Genomic DNA, 12,404 nt, shown 5'->3' with positions numbered 1-12,404 from the left:
TTTAAGTTCTTTGAAATAACATATTAATACTAATACATACACTTTATATTCCTAAAAATAAATTATGTAGTTTGTTTTTATTTCTTTTAGCACTCAATTGGTCTATGATAGTCAAAATTTTGGTTACTAAACAACTAATTTATAACTGAACTCTTTCAGAAGATTTTTTGGTTACACCCAAAGTCGTCCTTTGGCCAGTATTCGAATTACTTTTAAGAAATACAGGATGTTGTTCATAACAGAATTCCGAGGAATTGTAAGTTATTTTAAAATATCTAACTACTGAAAAGTAAAATTATGCTTTCGTCAAAAAACACTGTTCTGTTAGATATGTACTAGATACAAATGCATTTGAACAAAAGTTCATAGGGGCTTCCGGTCACCTTAAAAATGGGCTTTAAATAAGAGCATTCAATTCTTATACACCTCACCATGAGTAGTGGTAAGGTTATTCTGTTTGTAATTTTCACATTTTTCATTTGCGACCCCATAAAGTAGCTCGTTATATATAGCGGAAGCGATACAGCTTTTTCCAAAGTCCCCAAGTAACATATAAACATGGTTGATACATTTATATATCAGGTGTAGTCCAGGTTCTGCTGATATTTAAAATCGAGAAAATCTGACAAAAATTGGCTGAGATATAACCCACCTTTAAGTATAATAATCGACTCAGAATCACATTCGGAGTCGATTTAACGATGTCCGTCCGTCTATCCATCCGTCTTGTTGTCCATGTAAATTTGTGCGCAAAGTAGAGGTCGCAATTTTGAAGTTATTTCGATAAAATTCAGCACATATATTATTTTTGGCCCAAGGACGAAGCCGCCATACAAATGTCCTCCCGAAATAGGACTTTATCTGTTATAAATGCTTGAATTATATAGATATCCACAAATATTTTCCCACAACTAAATTTTATATACAAATAAATCATACCGTGAATGAATATTCATCGGGTATGTGTGGAAATCGATTTGTTCAATCTCTGATGTCTATATTTTTGAATAAATTTTTAGCTCAATTTTTAATTATTTAAATTTATTTTCTATTTGTCCCCTGGAATATATTTCGCTAAAAAAAATAAGTCAACAGTTTAAAAATCGATTGAAATTTTGTATCACACATTTTCAAATCGGTCTATTTTCATTGACTTTAAATAAAGTGGTCGGTCAATAAATAATTTATTTCGCTTTCTATTTTGTAATCTGATCAGCTATTGTTTGTGATTTATTTTTTCATATTTGATAATTTTTACGATCTTCATTGAGTTTTGTGTTTACAGGTCAAAAAATGTTCAGCCATTGTGGCTAAATGTCTTCTGTATGTTGTTTATTCAGGAGCTGCCTGAATCAATGCACACATTATGCAGCAAGCAAGTGTTCTTCGATATTCGACATTCGGGCCTGTCACACATTTTGATCGGAATGTTCAATTCCGTACTTTTTATTCCGATCGATTCGGTTTTATTTTAGTAAAATTGTTTTATGCTAGATTCACAATTTTTAATTTGATAAATTCACTGAAATTTATTGTTGGGGGATAAGCTAGTTCCTATGCGCATTTCACTGGTTGCTTAGGCCTGATCATCAGGAAACCTTTTCCCAAAAGGCTTTAGAAAAACTAAAGATATTATACAAATAAAACTATAGTGTTTGAGAATTACAGACACTCAAGCTTTATTTGTAAAAATATCAAAGCTTAAACAAAACACCAACAATAAACCGTAATTTATCTTTTCTTACATTTCCTTTCCTTAGGTTCTTCAGATTCCGTGTAATTTATTTAATAATTCTGTATTTCTGATATTAATTGGACAACGTTTTTTATATATTAAAACAAAAGTGAAGTAGTTTAATTTATTAGATCTGGTACAGAAATTGATAAAAATTTCTTGAAAACTGAAAGTGGTTTCATTCTGAAAGAAAATTTTGTTTAAGACCCCTTTCACACTAGGCAATTTAGTTGCGCAAGTATGTTTTTTATTTTCAAAAACATGAATGAAAAAACAAACCAACTTGCCGTGTACAAGCAAGTCTGTACTCAAATTTGAAAAAAATTGTTCTCCTTAACCCGACCTTACTTCTGACCTCAACAAACACAAACATTTCTGAAGAATCGAAAGTGGAATTAATTCCACTTCGGAATAGAATTCTGTGACATGCCTGATTATTTCATTTTACATACGGATCATATTATGGTTCCTAATTTTCAGGACTTTTTCCAAGTCCGTTTAATACCAGAATTTTTTTAAACTAAATTAGGCATAAAACCAGGGGGTTACTCCCTAATTCGATACGAAAGGAAATCTTTTCGAATTACAATGCATTAAGCACACATTTTCCGACCTACTAGAAAATTAAATGTTCCTGTTTTAACCAAACATTTTTCTGTTTTTGTCTCACATGGTTGAGATAACCGAATTTGTTGCTAACGATTTAATCTAAATGTCAGAACTTTTCTTTTGTGGCTGAAAATTTTTAGTTGGGGTGACAAAAGTTGCATTATTTAGATCGTAATGCTCGAATTTACGTTGCTAGTATCGAACAAATCTATGGTTACAATCGAATCATTCGATAGGAACAAATCACAACGAATATGTTTAAATATTCTCGGTGGTGAATATATTATATATCACAGTTCTTTATGTAAAAATGTTAACTTCAAATTGAGAATTCTCGAATTCCTTTATATTTGCTTTGTTGCTGGATAAAATTGTGCATTCACAATGTTGCTAGAACATTTGGACCTAATTCTGAACCTTCGCTACTTTATATAATAATTAAAAGGCATGTGCTCAAAATATAACTTTTTATTTTCTTATTGCTTTTTTCTCTACTTATTTTCAGTTTTTCTTTTTCGTAGTGATTTATTCCAAAATGTATGCCTCCCACTTTATATTTATAACCCAAAACACACAAAATTCCAGGTTGGTCTCTACACTGCAACAAACAATTTCTGTTTACTGCTGTTCATTGACTTCACTTTCAAATGCTATAAACTGCAAACTTTGCGTCATGCTTTAGTAAGTATGCCATTTTTAATTAAATCTTTAGTTATTTTAGTTTTAACAAAAACCTTATATTTTATCAAGTGTAAAATATAAAGTGTTTTGTGTTGTTTATTTAACTTTAAGTTTATACTAACTATGTATTTATGTGTATATGAGTACTTATTCAAACTAAAGATGTATTTACAAAACTTTAATAAAAAAAAAACTGTGCCTTTTTCACACACATACACAAAACACAAATATGTAATGTATATTTAGAAATATAATTAAACAAAATAAACTGCTCAAATTGTTTATATTTATGTAAAACAAATAAACAAAGTTTTGTAAATAAATTTGTATTCAACATTGTTTATGATTTATTTGCTATATAACAGAGCTCTAATTTTAAGAAATTATTTATTTTTTTAAATATTTTATTAACAATATAACAAATTTTAAACAAAATTGTTTCAAAATTAGTGATACAAAATTGGTATCTATTTAGACATTTAAAATACCCCGGGAGTTTTCTCCCATTTCTCATTTTTCCTATTCAAATTCAATGGGAAAAAACTCCCGGGGAACAAACTCCCGCGGAATTTTTTATTCAAAATTGGGCTGAATATATTGGAAAGGATCAAATTTAAAAGCGGGAATTTAGAACGTTAATTATTAGGTACTTACATATGTGCGACTAATCTAAAATTCATACATTCTGATTAAACAATTAATCAACATTTCTGATTCACCAAAACTAGATTAATCAATTAATTTGAATTTGGATTTCATAACATAACAAAAAACAAAAGTTACACAAAATTCAAATTATTCTAAATTCTGACTAATCAATTATTCATTAACTTTGAATAATCAAATTTAATAATCAGAAATTGTATTAATCTGGATGTTTAACTGATTTTTATTCCGATCGATATCGTTTCAAAAATATTTAATAATTCTGTATTTCTTATTTTAACCCTCCGTTAGTCGCAATCATTTTCAATCGAGACTAGTCGCAATGTATCAAATTGATATCAATAAAAAAGGCGCGATTCAAAAACAATCTCTTCACTTTTTATTTCGTAAACATAAAAACAATATTAAATGCAATTTATTTAAAGGAGTAATACAAAAAAAATTGCAGTTAAAAAATTTTTTTTATTAAAAAATAGCTTAAAATTTAGGGTGTTTAAACAAATTTACAATAAAACAAGTAATAAGGTGAAAAAAAAATTCGGATTACGTCGTTGCAAATGTCTTCGAAATATCTATCATTAGATATCCATATTGTCTATGTTAATGTCTTAGTAATCAAGATATAGGTAAAAAATAGGTCAAAAATCGAGGTTGTCCTGGTTTTTCCTCATATATCAGCCATTTGTGGACCGATTTTTGCTGATTTTAAATAGCAAACTTCTCGAAAGCATGTCTGACAGAATTATTGAAGATTTGGATCCCGAATCTTCAGAAAATTGATTTCAACAGACAGACGGACATGGCTTAATCGACTCCGCTATCTATAAGGATCCAGAATATACAGTTGTGTTCATAAAAATAGGAGTGAACCTATTAAAAAACAAGAGATTAATTTTTAACTAAAAACAACAAGATTTATTCCATGTGTTTTTGTGTAATATAATGTCGATTTAATCCTAAATTATTTAAATAATTCATTAATTAAATAAAGCTTTTCAGAAGAAAGTAACGGGAAGTTAAAAAACAATATATTAAAAATTGCTGTTCAAAATAATAGGAGCATTTCAGTATTGATTAATATTTACTATTAAAAAAGTTAAAAAAGCTTATGAATATTATCAGAAACTTTAAATGCGATCAGTATTTGGTAGAATATCCTTTATTTTTTATTACTGCAGCACATCTGCGAGGCATAGAGTCGATTAAATCCTGACATCGCTTTAGGGGAATTTGATTCCACCCATCTTTCACTACAGACCACAATTCAGCTGCATTTGACGGTTTTCGTTCCGCAACATATTTCTTAACATCCCTCCATAGATGTTCTATGGGATTCAAGTCTGGGGACTGAACAGGACATGAGATAACCTAGACGATGTTGACCCAAAACCTTCCTTTACCAATTTGCTCGTGTGTTTCGGGTCGTTGTCTTGTTGGAAGACACATTTTAGTGGCATATTCCACACTGCATATGGCAGCATAATATTTCCACGTACATTTTTGGGTCCATAGTGCCTTTTATTTCGTGTATTGTACCAACACCGTTGCATGAAAAGCATCCCCATATCTATGCTTTCGCGCCACCGTGTTTAACTGCCATTCTTGTGTACTGGACTTCATTTTCTGTGTTCAGGGGACGTCGAACGTACTGCCTAGATCCAGTTCCACCAAATAATACAATTTAGCTTTCGTCAGTCCACAAAATATTTCTCCATTTTTCCTTAGGCCAATTGATGTGTTCGTGGATTTTTAAATCTTGCCGCTGTTTTTTTTCTTAGTTAGTAAGGGCACTTTTCGCGGACTTCTAGCGAATAGTTTGTTCTCCAGCAATCGCCTACGAATAGTAACAACACTTAAAGGAAGTGGAAGGGTCGCCTTTACTAAAGCGTACTATACGGCGGTCACCTTTCACCTTTGTTTTCAGCTTCCGAACGTGAGTCTCGGCTTTTTTTCGTATGACAAGGCATTTGCAATCTTCTGATCAGAGCACGATAGTATTTCCTTAATTTTAATGTATTTTTTCTTTTGATTTCGAAGAATTATAATAATTTCACGCTTTTCTTCGCTTATGTACTTTCCACGTCCCAGTGTTTTAAAATATAACAATATTTTATATAAAAACATAATGTTACAATATTTTCGCATATGATTTTCATATTTACTTATTATTTCACACACGATATATTCACTTAATCACTTTAATTTATTGTAAATCACAATTGCTCCTATTTTTTTGATTCATGCACTTCATGGACAAATAAAGAAATCACTATAAAAAATCACAGAAATAAAAGCTATTACAATAATTTATTTTCATTTTGTTTTTTTACATTCCATTGTAACAACCGCTAGCTTTTTTACATGGTTTTAATGTTGACAGACTAACAGAATAACCTTATTAAGTTATGGGCAACTATTGCTCCTATTATTTTGAACACAGCTGTATATACTTTATAGGGTCAGAAATGAAAAATGTAGAAATTACAAACGGAATGACAAACATATATATATGTATATACCCTTCTCACGAAGGTGAAGGGTATACAAATGTTTGCCTGTATCAACCAGACCAACCAGATTTAATTTATATTAAAAAAAGTGAAGTTTTTGGTACAGAAATTTACTTAAATTTTAGAAAACTGAAAGTGGTTTCGTTCCGAAAGAAATTTACGTTTTACTTTTTCTGAAGAAGCGAAACACGAAATTAATTCCACTTTCAATCGGAATGGAATTCTTTGACATGGCTGATAGACAATCTATATAGACAATATGGATATCAAATTAAAGGCATTTGAAAGACCTTTCCAACGATGTATATACCGCTATTCGGACCGGTAATAGTTCATAATCGGAAAAAATATTTGTTAATCCTAATTTTCTTAATAAAAAAAAAAAATTAATTTAAACAAAGTGAAGTGTTTGGTACAGAAATTTACTTAAATTTTAGAAAAACAAATAATGACAAAGAAAACTGAAAGTGGTTTCGTTCCGAAAGAAATTTTCGTTTTACTTTTTCTGAAGAAGCGAAATTAATTCCACTTTCGATCGGAATGGAATTCTGTGACAGGCCTGATAAACAATGTATATAGCGATATGGATATCAAATGAAAGTCATTTCAAAGACCTTTCCAACGACGTATATACCGCTATTCGGACCGGTAATGGTTCATAATCGGAAAAAATATTTGTTAACCCAAACATTTTTGTTACCAGAAAAATTTTTTCTTCAAAATTATACCCAAAATTTTTTTAACTTTATCTTAAAGCATACTTTCGTGAAGGGTATATAAAAGTCGTCACAGTCGAATTTAGCATTTTAATTGTTTTAAAATAGTTTAAATACGTGGTGATATAATTAATTAATGAAAAAATATATTCTTCTAACCCACAATGTTTTCTTTGTATACAACATTTTGATCCTTTCCAACGATTTATTCATTCAATTCTAATATTTTGATTAATACAAGGTTTGATCATTGATTCAAATTGATCAAATCATATGTCCGATACTATCACAAAAGAGTTAGGTTTTTGACAATTACGTTGGTCACAGTTGGGACATATTTACTCTAACGTAACTACGTTGTTTATTCTAACAAGTGTTTTATATCAAATGAAATGAAATATGTACTGTAATTTGTCCCTAAACAAAATAATTCAAATATACTTTATTTTCGCCAAATATTTAAATTGAGTGATCGAGCCCTTAAAATGGGAAGGCAGGATCAGATTAAACTCTTTGTAGCCGCTGCTGTAATTTTGAAATTTTTATTGCTTTATACTTTTGCTTTGAAGAGATACTGTGTTAAAATTTTTGACTTTTTCCAACTTAAATTCATTGCAAAATGTTTTAAAATAGTTTAAATACGTGGTGATATAATTAATTAATGAAAAAATATATTCTTCTAACCCACAATGTTTTCTTTGTATACAACATTTTGATCCTTTCCAACGATTTATTCATTCAATTCTAATATTTTGATTAATACAAGGTTTGATCATTGATTCAAATTGATCAAATCATATGTCCGATACTATCACAAAAGAGTTAGGTTTTTGACAATTACGTTGGTCACAGTTGGGACATATTTACTCTAACGTAACTACGTTGTTTATTCTAACAAGTGTTTTATATCAAATGAAATGAAATATGTACTGTAATTTGTCCCTAAACAAAATAATTCAAATATACTTTATTTTCGCCAAATATTTAAATTGAGTGATCGAGCCCTTAAAATGGGAAGGCAGGATCAGATTAAACTCTTTGTAGCCGCTGCTGTAATTTTGAAATTTTTATTGCTTTATACTTTTGCTTTGAAGAGATACTGTGTTAAAATTTTTGACTTTTTCCAACTTAAATTCATTGCAAAATGAAGCACATTCATGTATACAACTGAATCCTTCGATCAAGACAAACACGAATATTTTTATTTTAGCTCTTCTAGTTTTTAAATAAATTAAAATTTTCGAAAACTTTCAGACACTTTTTTAATGAAAATTTTCGTTTTATGAAAAAAAATTATGATAAATCTATAAAAAAAATCTACCATTTTACGCTTAGTTATGTGTTTCTTAGAACAAGCTTATTTATAAATCAAACTGCTGTTAAATAATCATGCTTTAAGCTACTTTTTTTACAAAATTAAACAAAAAAAAAAAAAAAAACTTCGAAACAGTATATGAATTCGATAATAAGGACTAAATTCGATTTATGGAATTGGTTGAAAATACTAAACCAGACTTAAACAAAAAGTGATTTTAAAACAACTAACAAATAAAAGTCAATACTGTATTGTTAGAAAACCAAAAAAGAAAATATATATTTACCAACAATAAATTCAATATAATTAAAATATCAAAAAGACCATAAAATACTAAAAAAATAATAACCAACATTTTCAATTACAACTTATGACTTGAAATATTAAGGGACTGTTTCAAAAACACGAGCGGAAATCAATTTTAAATTTCAGATATGAAAATAACTCAGTTTTCAAATAATGTTTGAGTGATTTTCATAAAATAAAAAATTGAAAATTGATTTCCTATTTCTGCATCAGAACCTAAATTGGTAGAATTTATTCAATAGTAATTAATTCCACAGTATTTTTAATTTTTTTAATTATGATAATGAAAAAAAAAAGAAACAAGTTAATAAACAAACAGATTGTGTGTATTATATATAGAAATATTAATTTTTAATTGTGAAAAAAGAACAAAATATATATTCATTAAGAATAAATAAAACCAAAACCATATTTTACTTAAATAGTAGTATTTTGAACAGCATTTAGATTTTATTTGCTTAACTTATTTTCCAATAAAAGTATTTACAACTAATAAATTCAAATAGTATGTTGTCAGCACACCATTTGGTATTCAAAATAAAATAAAATTGAATGAAAAATTACAAAAGAAAATAAAAAAAATACACCAGCGAGCGCTTTATTTGTGAATAATAAACAAAAGGAAATATTTAAAAAAAAAAATAATAATAAAATTATATTTATTGAAAATATACTTATATGTACTTCAGCTATTCTATTTAAATGCAAATTAATAATGAAACAATTAAAAAAAATAATGAAATCTTACAAAAAAAATGCTTATTTTACACTAAAAACAAAAACATACTCGAAAATAAAATATTTAAAAAAAAGATAAATAAAATTAAATAATTACAAATTCTTTCATTATAAGAATAAAAAGAGAAAACTAAGAAAATAATATAAAACCGAATTGATAAAATAAAGAGAAAAAACTATATAAAATTACAAAAACCTTATGTTTTATTTCACGATATATATATGTAAGTTATCATAGATGACAGTAGATAGTGAACAGACAGCATAAAATCTAAGTCTGTTGTCAAAAACCCAATTCATGATAATGTATTGCCACACATTTTGTTATTGTAATATGCCCAGCAGTAACAATTGGAAACCTTACACTAGCTATATTACTATTTGTGCAAAAAACTAGTTCGCTGTGGCTGCTAAACTAGTTAAATGGTTATCATTTTTGTACTACAATTAGCCAGCGGTCTAAAATTTGGATTAATATTTTCGAAAATATCCTCACAAATTCCCTATAAATGTATCACAAAAATATGCGGTTCCAGCAAAAAGTTTCACTCATATGTACGGTTTTTAATTTCCCCACCTTTTTTGATTCCCGGGTATCCGAAATATATGATACTGTAAATTAGGAATATTATAGCCAAATTTCATATAAAAACATAGTGTTATAATCATTATATATCAGAGTTTCGAATTAATTAATACAATTTGAGTTTAATTCACTAAAACCTCAAACCGTAATTAAAAAATGTCAGCCTTTCATTCCATAAATATTGAAGTTAATTAAAAACAGAATTTATTCAAACTTTGAATGATTCATTTTTTGTTAATACAAATTGAGTTAAAATTTTTTTCTTCATTCAGTTTCGTTTTGCATTTAATCATTTTTGTAATTGATTTGAATTGAAGAAAAATTTAATCATTTAATAAATTTTTTAAGCTATTTTGTAATGGATTTGAAGAATAAATTTATAAATAATGAATGCTCAATGGAATGAATTCAATGTTTCAACTTTTTTGGTGAAAAAATAGAGTTCTACTTGTTTTCTTTGTATTTTCGTCAGTTAATTCCCGGGATTCCCGACTAAAAATCCCGGAAATCGGGTAGTGACAAATTGACAAAATTCCCGGGAAAAAAACCCTACTCATATGAGGTAGAAACATAAAAATAAGTTTAAAAAATAATTAATAATTCTGTATTTCTGATATTAATTTTACATTTTTTTATTAAAACAAAAGTGAAGTTTTTGGTACAGAAATTGACTTAAAATAATTACAAAGAAATATCAATTCCACTTTGAAAACAGAAAGTGGTTTCATTCCGAAAGACATTTTCGTTTTACTTTTTCTGAAGAATGGAATTCTCTCACAGACCTGTATATAGTCAATATGGATGTCAAATGAAAGGCATTTCAAAGACTTTTCCAACGACGTATATACCGCTATTCGCATCGGTAATGGTTCATAATCGGAAAAAATATTTGATAACCCGAATTTTCTTAATTAAAAAAAAAATATTAAATTTGAACCATTGACTTCATATACTTTAGTGAATTTTTTTCACCAAACATTTTTGTTACCAGAAAATTTTTTTCTTCAAAATTATACCCAACATTTTTTTAACATTATTTTAAAGTATACTTTCGTGAAGGTTATATAAGAGTCGTCACATCCGAATTTAAATACGTGGTGATATAATTAATTAATGAAAAAAATTTATTCTTCTAACACCACAATGTTTTCTTTGTATACAACATTTTGATTCTTTCCAACGAGAATCGGGTAGTGAAAAATTAACAAAATTCCCGGGAAAAAAACCCTACTCATATGAGGTAGAAACATAAAAATGCAATATTTTAACGTTGATAATTAAACTTACAATGTATTCATAGGAAAAAAAACTGGAGTCAATACAATAGTCGCAACTGATAAGGTTGATACAGGCAAAAATTATTTTATTATAAATTATTTTAAACACCTTAAGTTATAAGTTATTTTTTGATAAATATATATTTTTACTGCAATTTTATTTTTATTATTCTTTAAAATACTTTGAATTTAATATTGTTTTTATGTTTTCGAAATAAAAAGTGAAGAGATTATTTTCAAACGCGCCTTTCTTTTATTGATAACAATTTGATACATTGCGACTAGTCTCGATTGAAAATGATTGCTACTAACGAATGGTTCTTCCAGAAAATCATTCTCAAAGAATTAATTCTTTAGCAGCATTCAAAGGCTTTTATTTTAAAACTAGCTGACCCGGTGCGCTTCGCCACCCCAATTAGAAGAAAGAAATAGTACTATCAAGTCTCACTTTGTGAATCTAATTGTAAATGTCTAATTTCATATTTCTGGGTCCATTATTATAGAAAATGCAAAATGTGTTCCTAATTTTAAATTTTTATGTTTATTATTATAAAATATTCAAAAAGTACCATTGCAATAAGGAAATAGTACCATTGATTATCACTTTTATCAACTTTTAGATTTGTATATCATTTCCTATATTATCAACTAATTTTGTTTCTATAATACTTAAGATTTAATAAATTATCACAAAACCGAAACCGATCGGTTTTTAATTTTTTAAAACCGAAACCGCGGTTTTGAAATTCTTCGATTTTTTGGAAAGTCTAGGTCCATTATTATAGGAAATTCAACAAAAGTACCATTAGAATATATAAAAAGTACCAAAAATCCCCCACTTGTGGTTTCCCACTCACTCGGGTCCATATAAGCTTAATTTCATGGCTTTAGGTTCATTGGTGTAGAAATTTCAAAAAGTACCATTCGAATAAAGAAAAAGTACCAAAAAGTCTCCCCTAGAATTCTAACTCACTTAGGACCATGTATGCTTAATTTCATGTTTTTAAGTCCATTGCTATAGAAAATTAAAAAAAGTTCCATTAGAATAAACAAAAGGTACCATGAGGTATCCGCTTGAATTTTCAATCACTTAGGACCATATACGCTTAATTTCATATTTCTAGGTCCATTATGTTATAGAAAATTCAAAAAGTACCATTAGAATATAGAAAAAGTACCAAAAAGCACCCACTTGTAGTTGCTCACCCACTCGGGTCCGTATAACCTTTATTTAATGTTTCTAGGTTCATTGGTGAAGAAATTAC

The sequence above is a fragment of the Calliphora vicina genome, chromosome 5, assembly GCF_958450345.1.
Source record: "Calliphora vicina chromosome 5, idCalVici1.1, whole genome shotgun sequence".
NCBI classification, from domain to species: Eukaryota; Metazoa; Arthropoda; class Insecta; order Diptera; family Calliphoridae; genus Calliphora; species Calliphora vicina.
Note: the sequence above shows the minus strand (reverse complement) of the source record.